The 17,792-nt window shown below is 33.2% G+C and overlaps 1 protein-coding gene across 3 annotated transcripts in view; it reads right to left on the bottom strand.

Moving 5' to 3' along the window:
* Positions 1-17,792, bottom strand: part of LOC130446745 (leucine-rich repeat-containing protein 24) — a 285,233-nt gene that overhangs the window by 37,306 nt on the left and 230,135 nt on the right. The window contains exon 1 of one of the 3 annotated variants that reach the window (XM_056783159.1): positions 11,837-12,371. The exons of the other annotated variants lie outside the window; for them this stretch is intronic. The gene's annotated coding sequence lies outside the window, so the exon portion shown is untranslated. Of the gene's footprint in view, positions 1-11,836; positions 12,372-17,792 lie in introns of those variants that run through there. 3 annotated transcript variants of the gene reach the window in all.

Below are 17,792 nucleotides of genomic sequence, written 5' to 3'. Positions count from 1 at the left end.
CGCGCCAATCGCTTGTTTACGTCATCAACGCCAATCGCTTGTTTACGTCATCAGCGCCGATCGCGTTTAGCACGGCCAAGCTACAGCAGCGTCCACAATATGTTTGTTTGACCATCCTAACGCGTCGAGTCGTATTAGTCGTATGTGTGTGAATTTTGTTTCCGATTTCCAAGTAATCGTTGGGAATGGTGTTAATTTGAGAGACCGATATTTCATCGTAGACTCACAATAATTCAGTTACGTTTTTTTCACAACTTCTAGAATGCATTTCAATGCAATGTAGCTTTGTCACAAATTGAATATCTGTAGATATATATTGGAGGTATCAAAATAAAATATTTCTACTATTCACCTCTGAAATAATTTCGAAAATGTACTCCGCCGTTCTTCAAAGGGGAAAACAACAAACAACAAACACCCCTCGTTTGGGCTTGAGACCCGAACTGAAGACAACGTCAAAGAGCGTCGCATTTGGTACATGTAGTTAAACATTTCCCAGCGAATGCTATGTGGCGCCATCGTCACTTCTAACTGCGAACCATTGGTCAGGTAGAAATCTAACGTAGTCGCCGGTAATATAGATTTCCATGGTAAATGAGGTGTGCAAAATGTATCAAAATAAAGGATTTCTACTATTCAATTCTGGAATAATTTCGAAAATCAATATTTCGAAATGTATTCCGCCGTTATTCAATTTGATAGGTATCATATATACTGCGACACAAAGGACCCATTGTGGTCCTTTTTCTTGCAGCGGCACTTGGAATAATTACATACCGTCCACAGCTGATCTATTAATCCCACTCCTTAGCGAAAGTTCTGGATGAGGAATCTAAAAACATCATCATCTTGAATTTCCGTAATGTCTCGCCCTTCGAGAAGTTTTCTCCTTCGGGATGCAATTTTATCAAAATTTGTGAGATTTATTTCATTCTATACTTAATAAAGTTCAATCTCATAACACTTTTAACAATTTTATGTATTAAACACGTTCGAGGGACTGAAACAAACCAATCCCGTAACAATCTCAAACTTAATCGCGTGATTACTTTCCAGGAGTGCTTGACGTTCTTCAACATTAATATGAACAATTTTTGCACCGTAGACGAAAGGTAGATCCACTATAAAATATCATAGACCAAATAGCAATCAAAACATTTGACTTTTTTGGTATGAATGAAACAAAAAGTAAAGGCCGCTTGACATAGGGCAAGACAACGTGCAAGAAATTGCAAGAAATTTCTTGGAAGATCAAAATTTTGCATAGACGAATATTGCACGCTACTTACCATTATCGTAAGTATCTTTCTATTGTATTATGGTTGCCACTAATCAAAATTCCATAAAAAACAATTTCCTAACCTCAAATTTTATTTTATATCTTGTGTTTTGTTTATAGGCTGCTGCCTTGCTTTTGGAGTCTACGGCCCCTTTCACACGAAACGAATCCGAATAATTCTTACCTGGAATGTTTAATTCTTCGTCAATTTTCCTCCACACAGAAGATATGAGATTTCTGTTGCTGTGATTTTTATCACTGGCGTCATAAATCGCACTATTTTCTTTAACTTTTAAAATTAATAACTCCACGTCCATCTGGTATGGTTGTTGATTCAAGACTGATCGGACGAGGAATCTGACAGGTTGAATCAAGTGCGACCTCGAATCAAACCTGATTGAACCAGAATCGTCCGGTCTGAAGGCGGGAAAAGAGTCCCTTCACATTTAAACGGAGCGCTCGAAGCCGAATCTTGGTCAATCAGATTCAACTTGATTCGGAGTGATTCTGATTGATTCGGATTCGTTTGGTGTGAAAGGGCCTAAGAGTACCTAGGCGATGCCGATGGTGGGCCAAGCCTTGGCCAGATAAAAAAAGGGAAAACATAAATTCAGCTATAGAATTAGTAGAGAAAATATACAAAATTTTATTTGAGAATGGATGAAGAAACATTTGACAAACTCCCACGAAGAATAAAACATAAGATAACTAAAAAATTCTTGGCAAGAGACGTAAGACCAGCAAATCACAAAATCATTTCTTCCTAGAATTGCAACCTGCACGCAATAAAAATGGCACCAAACCGATAATGTTGCAAGTGCGAGATCTTGCATTAAACAATCAGCTGAACTTCATCTACTTTTCATCGAGAAGTCCTTAAAGAATAAAAAAGAATATCATTCCATACAGACTTTAATTGAACTTTTAAAAAATTAGCAACTTATTCATAGACTGAAAAATAAATAAAAAATTGAGCCATCACATATTTTATGGAAAATTCTTTACAAAAATAAATTTATTTTCAAATTTTGTGATTTCAAATATTTTACTGCTCCTCAAATCATACTGCCATAGGCTTGGGCCTCGCGTGCCTAGGCGTACATCCATCACTGATTTCAAAAGAATCTATTTGGGGCAAGTTGCCCGAATAACCCCGAAAAACATTGCGTTTAAAAAGAATATAGTGTTTTTAAATCTTCCAATCCTATTCGAAACTTTTTCATAAAAAATCAAAAATTCCTCAACACAATAGACATAAAATTTTTAGATCATAGCTTTATTTAATAAAATATCAAATGTATTAAGCGGAAAATTGTTAAATTAATTTTAATTATCTCCCAACTTCCAATTAAGCAGTTTCATCGGCAGCGAAACATAAACCCTGAGATATACATTAATGCATAAATTGTCACTTAGGTAATTATTCCGAGAATTTGGTCGTGTCAGTGTAGAAATTAGTTAACTTGAATGCCACCGTCTAGTTGCCAGAAACTGGATTCTAATTACATTGAGTAGCAAATACCTAGTTATATGAGACTTATACTTCCTGGACGTCCATCAATTTCATATTCAGAACGTTCGAGAATAAGGTTACGATGATTTCGCGCAGAAAACTCATATTCTCATATGAACGATTAGATTATATGTTTCACACATACACTACCGGTAATAAGTTTGTGCCCACCCCATACTTCATTCATTAAATTTTAACAAATTTCTCTTTCATATTGTCACTCGAAAATGGAAACAGTGTCTTAAAGACCCAAACGGTGAGTGCGACATGTTAAAACTTGCAAACAATTATATGATGACAATGTCAGATTTGACATATTCACATCATTGTTGCCATATCTGAAAACTTGAGTACCATCCCTTGTATTACGGTGTAGAAAGACGCTTTTTGGATGAGGAATAACGTGGTTAGACATTCAGTGGAATAATCAACCTGATCATTGTACAAAAACAAAGTGTAGAGTGTAATGATTTAAATTAATAACTGTCCACTTGATTAAAAAATCTTTTTGTCGGTATTTCATACTAAAATAATAGTAGTAACTGACCTATAATATTCAAATCAAACTGCTGAATCAGAGCTACAATACTAAACATACAAACACTTTTAGCTTTATTTCTCAACCATATCTCCGTTTATACATAACCAGAATGCATATTGGTGAATTCAACCATTCAAAATTGTTTGGTCTGGAACTCAGTACCTCGTCAAATATAATAGACTTAATGCCGCCTTTATGCACTCGCCTCTCAATCCAGAGTGGCATTACCTATAGGTCAAATATCGCAATACCGGGCATTCATATGTACAGCTTAGGGCGGCAATTACATCGAATGAATACTTCGAACACGCAAGTGGCACTTGTCGTTCTTTATTTAGACTAACCGAGATTCTATTGTACATCGGTTTCACGTTAAGATATCTAATACTCCTCTATTCCGATTATAAACTTTCAAAAGCATACGTATTGAGTCTATAATATCCAAGCCCTTTCGTAAGATAACCACTAGAAGAAAATATCGATTCAAATATCAATTTGATATCGAATTATAATAAAGTTCGTACACAAGAGATACAAACGAAATTCTAATATTGTATGTTTAATAATAATTGATATAATTACAGTCCACATTGACTTGGAATATCAACTTTTATATTCGAATTCTCCCTATAGTCAGACAGTTGGGAAAGTTCGGTTTTTTCAAAAAGTGTTCTTATTCACTTCAAAATAAATTTACGAGTCAAGCCCATACTATTTTGATTTTTACAAAATTTTTAAAGATACATATATAAAAAGTCTTTTGTATGTTTATTTTTCAGATTGTTTAATACGAGGATGATCAGATTTGGAAGATTTTATATTTTTTCTACTAAAAAAAATAAAATAAAATAAAATAAAACAATACTTGATAGGTACCATTTTTAACGTACATTTAAACATATTAAGTATAATTTGAATTGAAATATTAATAAATGAATATATAAAATAAATTCGTTAAATACTCTATTGGCAACGTTGTGCTTTGGTATATTTCGTGACCATTTAATATCTAGACCAGGGGGTCTCCAAACTACGGCTCGCGGGCCAGATTCGGTCCGCCACTTCCATCAATCCGCCCCGCGACAGTTTAAGGCCTCTTTCACACCAAACGAAGCCGAATCTGGATCACTCCGAATCAAGTTGAATCTGATTCGTCATCTCCACTCTTTCACACCAGCTGAATCAACCTGAATAATTCTTACCTGGAATGTTTAATTCTTCGCCAATTTTCCTCCATACAGAAGATATGAGATTTCTGTTGCTGTGATTTTTATCACTGGCGTCATAAATCGCACTATTTTCTTTAACTTTTAAAATTATTGACTTCACGTCCATCTGGTATGGTTGTTGATTCAAGACTGATCGGACGAGGAATCTGACAGGTTGAATCAAGTGCGACCTCGAATCAAACCTGATTAAACCAGATTGGTCCGGTCTGAAGGCGGGAAAAAAATCTTGGTCAATCAGATTCAACTTGATTCGAAGTGATTCTGATTCGATTCGAATTCGTTTGGTGTGAAAGGGCCCTAAGACTAATGAGTTACTATGTACTAAGTATGTACTGTGATAAGTTGAATGGAATAGAATGAAAACACAGAGTGATAATTACTTTATTTAATTGCAAGGTAAAACTTTGATGATGTAGAAAACTCAACTAAAATATCTAAGCGTAAGCATATTTATAACTAACAAACAACAAATATGAAATTATGATTTTCCAACGACTATTGTTTTGTTCCTTGAGATGTACCGAAAAAAATTATCCTGGCCCGAAGGCTTCAAAGTTTGGAGACCCCTGATCTAGACGAACGCTACTAACTTCATAGAGATGGGAGTAATCGACAACTGGAACTGTTATTCACAATACTAAACGTAACAAATCGCGCCCTTTTATACAGTATTTTTTTATAACTTACAGAGTTGGTGTTTGATATAGCGTAATAGTAGCAATGAAATTCAACTAACAAATAATTTTTATTTCTAGGTTGTGTTTATAGCGCTAGTTTCATTTTTTTGTTTATATTTCGATTTTTAAAAATCAGGAATATTTTGACAACGAATACAACAATGGTTTCGGAATTTATCAACGTAACAACCTTCAGAATAGAAGCAGAGTATATCAGACATCGTCAGCTCTTCATCGTTGCTAGACGCTCATTGGAGGATAGGAATTTCTTGAGGTGCAAGTAAACATGAGAATAAATGAATGATACGTCATAATTTCTGCAATGTTTCATAGTAACGATTAGCATTCACAATATGACATAAATACATTGACTTCTGCTTGGTTTCCGAGGTAAAGTACAACTCATCGCCGTCACCAGTGCTGCTCCTAAGAGTTGAATTTTGTAATCGGGTTATTGGGCACCCACGATCGCGAAAAATGGTTATTTAGCTCCGAAATCGTGAATTGACAGTTCTTCAGTACGCGCTGCCGCACAAGCTCAATAAGATCATTATTGATGAATGATGGTAGCTCACATGTATACTTTGACGTCACTCAATAAACTGCCTAACCAGCGACGCATCATCTGCTTACTCTTGTTGTTCAATCCATAAACCTCACGATAAATTTCAATTGGCATAATGATTTGTGCACATCACCGAACAACTGGGTACGAAGTGGAGCCTGTTCGGCTGGCATTTGATTAAAGTCGTAGATTTGTTGTTATACAAGCTCAATTGATACCGTCAATTATGTTTACTTTAAAGGGGAAAACATCGGGAAACTTACCTTTTCGATGATACAATATGAGAAGGTGTCAAAAAATGTTGCAAGTCTAATACAGAAGAATATAAATACAAAAGGGAGTTAAGAGGCATATATGTCTATCTTTTTTTTAACATAACCATCAAGTTTATTTGAGCTTTGTTCAAAACCCAGCACCTTGGTAGAAATCAGATTCGGGCACTCAGAACTTATATAATGCACGCTACCATGTTTGTTCCAACCTGCTAATCTGGACCGTTCATATACGGTTATGCGCAGTTCTTGTAACAGTACTTACTATCAGCCGAGTATGGAAAGAACCGTCCCGGATCACAAACGATGCCTAAGTCGGATAAAACACAAAATATAATCGTTCGTATAACGGTAACGGTTCTGTTGGAACACGCAATCTCTATTGTTCAGAATCGTCATCGTACCAAGGACGGTTGGAACGAACCTACCATATGTCAGTTCTAACTTCAGACGTCAGACGAAGTTGTTCGTTCCTTCTTCGTTTTTAGACGAAAAGAGTTACTAAATTTTTATACTTATTAAGAATATAATAATGATTCGCACTTGTTTTGTCATTTAAATCATCTCGTAATTTGCGCATTTACGAATAACTAACACTAAGTCTATGACAAATACTACCGTCGATTTTTACTTTTTGTAAACCAAAGCTTGTTATCTTTCGTTTCATCAAAAATGAGTTTATATTATTGTGATTAATTAGATCCCAAAATTCTGGAGATTTAGAGTAATAAATTTGCTTGAGATAACTGGAAGCTGCTCCTTTCGTTTTCCACGTATTCTTCTTTGAAGTATATCTACTCAGAGACTTTGAGTAGTTCCAGTACGTATGTTGAACATTTGCAGTAACATATAATGTACTCAGCCGTTTCTTCCTCTTATCAACAGAATTCGTTTTCCTGTTTAGCTTGTTTTCACCCGATGAATTAATCCGTCATAAACTAGAGTGGTATTCTTTTGTTAGGAAAAAATACGTGCTTACGCTTAAAATGCACTGCCATATACTTCTTACCTTGAATTATAAGTTTTAGTTACGATTTCACGTGATATTTCACAACTTGTAACTCTAATACCACGGATATACTGATTTGTTTACTGCATTCATACATGACAACAGCTGTCGTTATTTGAAATCTATTTTTGTTCATTTATATAATTTTTTCATTATTGTCTGAATAACATTATTTTTCATGATAAAAATCGGTGTGGATAGAAGGACTGTCAACTAATTTCATAGAATTAATTGCCTTCCGCAAATTAGTTATGCTGATATTGAAAATGTGAGAAATGTTTGAAATTTTCACATTCTTATAAATGATAGTAATTTGCCACTGTTTTATTAAAGTTATAATTTATCCCTTGCTGGTAAATTAGACAGAACAAAGCTTTTTTCAGCTGTAAATGATAATTCCGTCAAATTTCAATTTTTGACTGTGGATATTATAATAAAAAAGAGAACGAAGTAATATTCTGAACACCAGCGATTTTTCTATACGGAATTTTAAACCTGGATACCATCTTTTCGAAAACGATAGACAAGAGATTTTTATGTTCTTGTCTTTCTAAACTTGGAGGTTGCTGCTCGTACATCTTTCCATATAATTATTTTCTTGATGAAATTCAACTCCAAAAGTTTTAGATTTTTAATAATTCCCAAATATATTTTAGGTATATATTCTTTGGTTATTCTTGGGATCTATTTGATAGTATTTATATATATTATTTGATATTAATAACATGAAACTTTGATCTTTTGCGACCGTAAAAAGGTACTTGAATGTATCAGTCATCGTATCATCAACAGTGTCAGTGTAAAATTTGGGTACGTACATCAACTGGTTCTCTTTTTTCTGCTGTAAATAAACCAAAAGTTACACGCATCAAATTTGATATTTTTTTCCGGAGGAGGTCTTGGAAGTTCATCATTTCACCTATCCACCAAAATCTCCGCTTCTTCTTACGACCTCGAGCATGAAACTACTTAGCACATTATTTCGATCTGGATTCCCTTTTTCGTCATTCGGGCTCAACTTTTCCTTCTCTTGCTTAAATGGCTGTTAGGTCTAGGTCAGCCTTTTTTGTGCGTAAAACTCCTTGAAGTATTGGGAAACCAGATTCCTGTAATTCCTTTTTCTTAAAATCTTCACCACGATAGTGTCTGCTGACAGCTCAACGATGTGCGACGCAAATTTTCTTTTCCTTATAAAGTACACGTGTTGCTTCAGTAATGAGGATTGCCTCTGTTTTTGCCATGACATGAAAGCTGTTCTACTGCGTAATGGGAAAAAATTTATCATTGAAATGCTATTAACTGCAATTAAATATATGGAATACAAGTGGAAAGTTATTGGTGATTTCAAGATGGTGTGTTTTTTGACAGGAATGCAAGATGGTTATACTAAACACTCCTGTTATCTATGCCTGTGGGATAGTGGAAATGATGCCACTCGCTACCAACATAAACATTAGTCTGCACGTACTGAGCACGAAGTGGGAAAATTGTCGATCTAAAAGCTAAGTAATAGAACTTTACCTTAATTTTTTGAATAATGGTTAATACGTATTATTCTTAATAATAAATCAGAAGCTAATTTTACCATAGTTTTCAGCGGGATTAGAACATGATTGAAAATGGTTTTGATTTCATTTCAAAAATACTCTACAAGACTGGAAGACTGCAAGACCTTCAAGACTCTTGTAGTAAAACCAAGACCATGACATCATTGTCATATTCTGATATAATTTGCTTATGCTTTCTGTCATTACCGTACTTAGACTAAGTAAACAATTATATCTGCGTAGTTTTCTTTTTAATGTACTCCAGACCATTTCTATAGGATTATCAGATATTGCCAAATGTACGATGTTTGATGATAAACATTTGGTAGAAATTATGAAGACAGTACTGCTATTTCACAAAATCAAGTAAGCTTTAAGTATCAAAATGCATTTAAGTTTTGTAGCAAAAACAATCTAGACAAATAAAAAATTTACGAAATTTTGAATGGTAACTTCGAAAGTGTGGAATTTTCATTCCAAATATGAGAGATAAGCTTTATTGTCATAAGAAAATTTTACGACAAAGCTACATATTTTTATATTAGATAATATAAAAAATATGTTCCAGTTACCTCGGCAGATGTTGAGAAGAGTTTTTGGAATTATGAAAGTATATTGTCAAATGTAAGACAAAATATCCGTATAGATAACTCATTAAACGTGAATAAATCGTGTTCTTTCAAAAATATACAAAATATAAGTAAATCCGATTTTTAATTATCGTTTAATTAAAAAAAAAGGAAAGTGTGAAACATCCTGCATACTAGAACAGATCATATTTGCTTTGAATATTTACATCTAGCATTAGGGTATTCTTTTTTTAGAAAATTTTGTTTTAAATCCTAGCGTAATAATTTTTTGAGAAATCAGTACTACCTATATACATTTTGTTATTTTTTCTTTGGATGTTTCAGTACTACTAATTTCGTAAAAGCGACTTACGACCTTCATTTTCGACAATCTGTCGACGACCGCGACCTGAAGAACCTTCCCATTGACACAATACACTACCGGTAAGACAAGATTTTTCAACAAGAGATAACATCACACTTTTACTTGGCACAGCTTTGTTGTGAACTTTGATTTATGTCTGGGACATCGTTTGGGTTCATTTATGAACAACTTATTTCAATTTACAGAAATATTAGAAAGGCAAAGCTGTGAATTTTACCATAAAATGTAAGTGAGAAACTTTAAGGGACTGGTTTATGGTATGAACAAATATTTACTGTCAACCATATAAATGGAGAATATTCAAAATAACAGGATAGAAAAGTTTTAAACAAGCTTTTGGGTTATACGATATCAAGAAATCAAGATAAAATTTCTCTGTCTTGCTTCCACTTATACAAACTGTCCATATGTATTAAATATACGTCTTTGACACTTACAGAGGGGGTCTGAGAGAATCTCTGCACAAGAACTCAAAATTTGTAGTTACGCCTCTGTCATATAGTTCCGCTATCGAAGCTTTTTTATATTTGAAACTTCATTTAGCAAAAGTTTGATATAATACAAAAAATCATTACGAAAATGATACAATCTAATTGATGTAATTATAAATATTATTGTAGAAGTATTATACAAAAATTGAAAGTTAATCAATTCATGTCATATTAGATAATTCAAACAATTTTTTTATTACCTTCACAAGCGCGAGAAAGTTTGCGAAATTTCCAGTCAAAAGGTTAATTAAAAATTAGTGAGAATTTGATTAGATAATTCTATCTATACAGATCCCATACTGATATTATAATCCAAATACTATACGATTAAAATTTTTATTGTAGTGCCTACTATTTAATTGACAAGAAAAATTATTTTTTCAATCAACTAACAAAATTAAATATAACAACAGTAACCTTTCAATTGAAACTTTAACCTAAGAAAATACCAATCTATTAAAATATACATTAATTTATTTACAAATAATTGAAAATTCCGTAATTATACACTTTCGCGATCACCTGGTTTTTTGGCTCTAGAAAATCGAAAAATGGATGGATTTTAATGATCTTGGTATCAAAATGTTCCATTTTACGGCGGATTTATAAAAAAAAATACGAAAATTGAAAAAAATAAATATTTTTTACTGTTTCATGACTTTAAATGACTTTCTACATATAATCCTTCGTAACTGTTTCTGACGTCGTGGAATCAAGTTCGTATATTTTTTTCACAATTTACATAAAAAAATGAATATTTTGGAAAAAAAAAATTCAAAAAAGTTAATTTCATAAAACTGTAAAAAATATTTATTTTTTTTTAATTTTCGTATTTTTTTATAAATCCGCCGTAAAATGGAACATTTTGAGACCAAGATCATTAAAATCCATCCATTTTTCGATTTTCTAGAGCCAACGTAACCTAACCTAACCAAAAAAACAGGTGACCGCGAAAGTGTCTAATTACCATAATTTTTTGTAAAGGATTATTTTGCAAAACCGTTTTTTTTACGATTTAAAACAGTAAAACTATGAAAATTTCCATTCCAGCTATTTCTACTAATTTTTTTTATAAATCCGCCCTAAAATGGAACATTTTGAGACCAAGATCATTAAAATCCATCCATTTTTCGATTTTCTAGAGCCAAAAAACCAGGTGACCGTGAAAGTGTATAATTACCGAAAATTCATATCGCCTTAACACAATTAAAGTTCAAATCAACTATTCTTTTTGTCTCTAATGAAACAAAAGGATTGAAAATGATTTATTTATCACGCTTTTTCATTTGGAATGTTCCGGCGAAAAGATAAGATAAAACACGTCTATTGGATCTGAGATTTCTATTCAGTTAATTCTTAATATACCCAAAACAAAATTATATATATCAAAGTTAGATATATTATTTAATTTAATGAGTTAATATAAACTGATGTTCTCGAAATAACAATAGACGACCAATAAACTTAAGAAGCTTTCCAGATGGTTAAGTATAGTCAGTAAACATTATGACCCTTTGTAGTCACAGACAATAAGATTTTTTATAGCATTTTTCGGTTGCTAGGCTACGCAAATAAACAGGTGTTCCAACACTGATGACGCCTTCGTCCACTTTTATTAAAACAGAGTTTAGGGCACTCAACCGCCGGTATAATATCGAGTTCACAACTAAATTCTTTGTGTGAATAAATATATAAAAAATTTCAATACTTCACGTTATAAAATATTTTTGAATATAAATAATGTAATTCTAGAACTTACCAATGGAACACCTGGTCCTAGGTATACGTGTTATTAAACTATATTGTGAAATTTACGGTTGTAAACTGAACTAGCACCCGGCACTCTGTCTAATAGATCTCAGCATCAACACTGTACCACAAATTTAATAAATATCCTGATGTTAGTGCCCATTTCATATATTAACACTTGCACTTAAATTTTGAAAACACAAAAACAGTTACCACTCACGATTGTTATTATTTCACATAAATTTAAATCCATTTTATTAGACAATATACCTCTATACAAGTTCAACTACAAATCCTTTGTGTAGTTAATTAGGGGGTTTTATTAACGTTTTTTATACCCCTTTTAATTCAACTAGAATAAAACTTTTATTTGATTAGAATCACTTTCACGAATACTGATTGAATTCAACTTTTAACTATGCTTACTCTATAACAAAAAAAAAATAACAACGGTTCAGGTACGAATAATTGAGGAGGTGAAATAGCGACTGAGAGTCGAAATGTCCGTACTACAAACTGTTCATGTCAAATCTGTGTTTCACTGCGCATTCGGAGCTCGGTAGATCATCGGATGTAGAATTTCAAACGAAGACTTCAACCGACGGTCGGTCGATCGACCTTATACAAGGCGTTCTTGAAAATTATTTGTATATAGTGAAGTAGTTTTATTTCTAACATTTAAAAATTAAAAGGCTTATAAAAAAATATATCTTACAAATATGTCTTAAATTAGGATAAATCAAATATGTATTAGACATGCCAATAACAATGTTTGCCGGCTGTAAGGTTAATTAAGGGTCATTGAAAATGCGAAGGTTCAGTTCGTAGTGGTGAATAATAGTCAGTGAAGAGTGGGAAGAATCATATTAAAAAACGTCGTAAATCCGGTTCTTTTTATACAGTAAGGTGCAAAAGTAGGTCAGAATACAGAAATTACTTATGCTATCGAATAGAATCATATTTATCTAGAGCAAAATATTTAGTGGTGGTCAGTGGCGTAACTATACCATTTTAAACAAATTCGCCAATATAAAGAAGCCGAACTAAGTATTTTAATTTATAATCACTACGTGAATAAATTTTATAATTACTTGATTTCCTAATAACTCTCTTTAATTTAAAGTGAATATAGAACTGGCATCACAATTATAGTTTAAGTAAATAGTATAAATCCTTAAAATTCCTTTCTTCTTTCTCTTTAGCAAAAGTGTTAATGGCATCATCAAAGCATTTGAAAAAGAGTGAAATTGGATGAAGTGATTTTGAAGGAACTAGGTTGGGCAGACTAAGAAATCCGTTAAGGTAAGGTTAAAAAAACACAAAGCTCATTTAAAATATGGTCTAACCGAAAAATCGGAAATAACCGAGCTCGCTGCAAGTCAAAATCTTGAAATAAATATAAATAATGTAAAATTTATAAAAAATGTATCCAATAATAAATTTTTTTTTATTTGAAAGTATTGAGATTGTTAAATGTGAGAACTGTTTAGACAGGGACAAGACAAAACTTGTGAGACAACCGTAAACCGGCACCGACAAATTTACCGGAATGAATTTTCATTTCTTGGTCTGTTGTTGTTAGTGCCGGATGTGGTCACATGATTGTTTAATAATGATAGATAGTGAAATTTTGATCGCCGCAATTTTTAGAAGACCTGCCTTGTGTTGCCTAATTTTATCCTAATGTACTGCCAAAAGCGTTGTTCATCTGAAATGTCGAGAAGATGATGATATTCTCCATGAACTGCTCGGTCTTAATTCACTGGATGTATTCATTGCCTGGCACTTTGTATTCGTAGCAACATATTTTCCAGTAGCACAAACTCTTCATCTGAGGATGAACGCGACATGAAATCGGCTTTGCCACTGGCAGGCAATCAGCGTCGTTTGTGCATGAAACAGCAGAAAAACAGACACTGTGTGCAGCCTAAGGAATTAATGTGAAATTTCTTGCAGGAGAGGTTCTCCCGCTGGAATTATTTATTGCTAAAAAAGCCAAAAAAATGCTATATCTTTATTGTTCTATCGAATTTTTTACATAAGTTTTCATCACTTTTAAATTTGAAAATCGCTCGGCACTAGCAGTAGTCAAAAAATGGTGAGAAATAACAGATCCAGGCACAATTCAGGAAAGCCTGAAGATATAAAATGATTCTTTATTATTAACAAAGTCAATAAGATGTCTTATAGAAAAGGGGCGAAAAAATCTTTCTAATATACAAAATTGACTTGAATTTTAACGATTCTTTATAAAACTTGGTTACAGTTAAGTTTTACAAATGCATTAAATTTTTAATATACTTTTTTACTTGTATATGCAACTAAATAGGTAAATTACGTAAAGACTAAATTACGTTTTTACTAAACGTGTAATGATAAATTTTGCTGGGGGTCCATGACATATTGCCGACTTGCCATCCTGTAGTTATCCCTCTGGTGTTGGCAGTTTTAAATTGAGCTGGAAGTTTATTAGGCGGCACCTGTTATAGGAAGGTATTCTGCAAACTGATATTTCAACAACTAACAGCAGACTTAAAACTAGTAATAACTGGCTAATTAACACGTTGAACCACCGTGCGATCCGTAGGCCCGCAACTGACCTTTACTCACAGCCCAGAGTGGTCCTATGGACTGCACGACGTATTTTATTTCAAACCTTCTCCCAATGTACCGTATTTTAATTTCTTTCACAGTTTGGTTGGACCGTTCTGGGTTCTTGAAACATTACATAATTCAAATAATATTTGACTAAAATTTTTCATTTCGGCCACCTTCACGTTACCTTGATCTTATATGATATTTTCCAAAACACGTCGCACATTTTTGTGCACTTTACATAAAAACATAAATCATTCCAAGGATGAAAAAGCAAAGAGAATTTAGTTTTTCCAAACTGCACGTAGGGTGTACCTTCAAAGAAATGTAATGAAAAGATTTATTTCTAATAAAAAGTGCAAGAGCGGGCCTTGGAACCACACGTCATATGGGGTGTAAAAACACAAAAAAAATTTTTTAGACCCTAGGGAACGTTTATCAAGTTTGGTTGGAGGTCAACGTGTTAAGTATGCGTTTCAAGTTAATTTGGAACCCTAATATAGGGAAAAAACATGAGAAGAATGCTTTCAAATGAATAACAAAGCCCCACCATTGAACTTAAGCAGTATGAGAAAGTATAGAAGAACAGTGCTACAAATTCCCACCTGGTATCGTGAATAACTTTTCTATGCTGTTCAAAAAAGAGAAAGTCTCAATCATAAAATTATGAGATCAGTTTTTCTTGTTACTGGAGTGGTTTTCAGTTTCCTATTTTTTTTTCTTGAAAATATGAACTTGATTTAATGCCTAGAAGGGCAGTGTGGAAGGGAAGTGCGACTTCTTAATAAAAAAAATATTTTATGTCTCCTTTTAAGTCTAAACAAACTATAATAATCTTTCGAAAGTCCCGCAAAATACACGTTCGTCTCTATTATATTTAAGTTTGTTAGGGAATATACAGTAATCGAAGAGGGCCAGATCAGGTACATATGATGGATCTGGCAATAAATCGAGTCGCAAATTGATTAATTTTTCTGCAACAATCTAGGAAGAATCAGTAGGAGCATTGTCGTGATGGAATAAAACTTTTTTATTAAGAATTTATTTTTAATTTCGGCATCAAAACGTGTCAGTTAAATCAGCATAACACTAGCAAGTTATAGTTTTCTCTTTTTCCAAATTAGTAATAATGTGGCCATGATCAAAACCTGTGGATTGTGGAAGAAAAAGCGGTTTTTGCTTTCTCGCTAGCTCGTTCCTCAAATTAGGTTCATTTTTTCGTCTATATATCTGTTTCTGTAGTATACTCAAGTTTCTTTTACGATATATCGAAGCAAAAAATCAATTTCATTCCATTTCAAGATATTCAAGCAATTTTGTGACTTTTTCATGCGAACGAGCTTTTAACTAACATTAAGCTATCGCTGCATCCACCTTGTAGATCCTTTTTTTCCATGTAAAACATTGCATACTACTTTGAATGAAATATTTACTCCATTAGCTATCACGTACATTTATTCAACGATAGCTAAGTCCAGAAACAAGAATTAACACATGGGGTGAAATACGTTCATGATATATATGTAACTTTTTCTTGATTTCTTCCATTATTTTTCCACATAACTTGTGGCCTTTCAACGTAGCGAAAGTGTTGTCAACCTCTGGAAAGTTTCTCTTTCGTCAAACCGCCCTCGTATCCAAAATAACTATCCATTTCCGGTGTAACCGGGATTATCTTCGGATAAATATCTAAAAATCTTCTTTAACCACATCTGGTAAATTGTTCTTTCATTCGCACTTTGAGTTTTTATAGATATTATTATTTATGGGACATGACACTTTGTATTTGAAACTTTCGACAATAAATCTGCCATTCTTTACCTTTAAAAAACTATGTAAGTTCTAGTCGGATTCCGAAAACCGACAAATATATCCCATAATTATTTCCATACAGTTATCCTTTTAAGAACCTGGCATCCTACCTAATCCTCCACTTAAGGAGCTGGGTACTTCTCAGAATAACACATCGCCCTACCTGATATTTGCTATTTACAGTTTTTCAAGTTGCTACCTGTTGAAAAAATGTTGATAGTTTTTATTTGAAAGTAACAGAGAAGAATAAATCAAGCAGGCAAACAGATATAAGTTTTATCATGACTTTACTGATTTTTATCTAAAACACAAAATTATCATCGGTAATCAGTTGTCCTGTAAATTGAAATGACCATTCGTTCTTGATTTTGCGAGACAGTCTCGATTTTTTCCTACATGTCCCGCTAAAGAAACTTCCCGAAACACGTCCTGGAAAACGCGTCCTTGATTTCAATACCCGGACGGATAATAATAATAATGCTACCTGCATCATTAAAATAAATTTTACAGATCTGATTGCATAAACCGACCACACTATTTAAATATTCCTGGTAGAAGGTATCTGAAAGGTTTATGATATATCAGTTAAGTAATCATGTAGTGTCACCAAGATTCATTTTTGTATTTTTGGAACCTTTGGGTGATTTTGGGTCGATCTAGAACTGCAAGACTCCAAGATCAATCTATTACTGTTATGTTTTGGGAGGACTTTGTTCAATGTTTTTTGTTTCCTGACAACAATTTCAGCTAAGCTACATGATATGCCGATGTTTTGTCAGTTATTGACTTATTTGTTGATCTAGATTACAGTATTCGATGCTTCTTGCAGCAGTATTCAAGAGTTTCGAGTTGTAAAATAACTTTGGTCAACTCAAAGAATTTTTCGACGGAATTGGAAGACCAGTACCAGAACCAGAAAACTCAACAAGTAAATATTAGAAACAGAACTGATTGGAATATTCTATTTTCATTTCAACCAGGGGCAACTTTCGAAAAAAAAACCTGGAGCGGAAAAGTTATTTTCAGACGGCCATAGTTTGGGTTAGTTTGACTAAAAAACAAAGTTGAAATTGGCGAAATTTGAAATTGCGAATTTCGCCTAAACTAAGAAAATATCACTTTGGCAAACGATCACAGTCAATTTTATCAAAGTTGACTGACTTCATAATGGAAAATGGGGTTTTTGGTAGAAAGACTTGAACTCTACTCGGTTCTGGCCGAAAGGTAGAAGCCGTTCGGGATATATTGGTTTTTCACTTGCCAAATGAAAACTAAACAACCTTATTTTAATCGGGGCATCTCAATTTTGGATTGAGTATTTTTTGGCCAGAACTGCCAGCGGAAAAATCTGTCATATCTACAAGTGAACTCACTAGTGCGTGAAAAATATGGTTCACCTAGTTATGCAGGTCGTAGAAACAGCCCCGTTAGGAAGCTAAATCCGTCCCGACTCTTAGTCTATTTCTATCTACATATTCCCATTTTTTACAAAATGAACTACTCAATAGTAGTACAAATGAATTTTATTTTTAATGAGAATGAATTTATATCCAGATTTT

The sequence above is a fragment of the Diorhabda sublineata genome, chromosome 7 (genome assembly GCF_026230105.1).
Source record: "Diorhabda sublineata isolate icDioSubl1.1 chromosome 7, icDioSubl1.1, whole genome shotgun sequence".
Classification (NCBI taxonomy): Eukaryota; Metazoa; Arthropoda; class Insecta; order Coleoptera; family Chrysomelidae; genus Diorhabda; species Diorhabda sublineata.
This window is presented reverse-complemented; position numbering and strand designations above follow the sequence as displayed.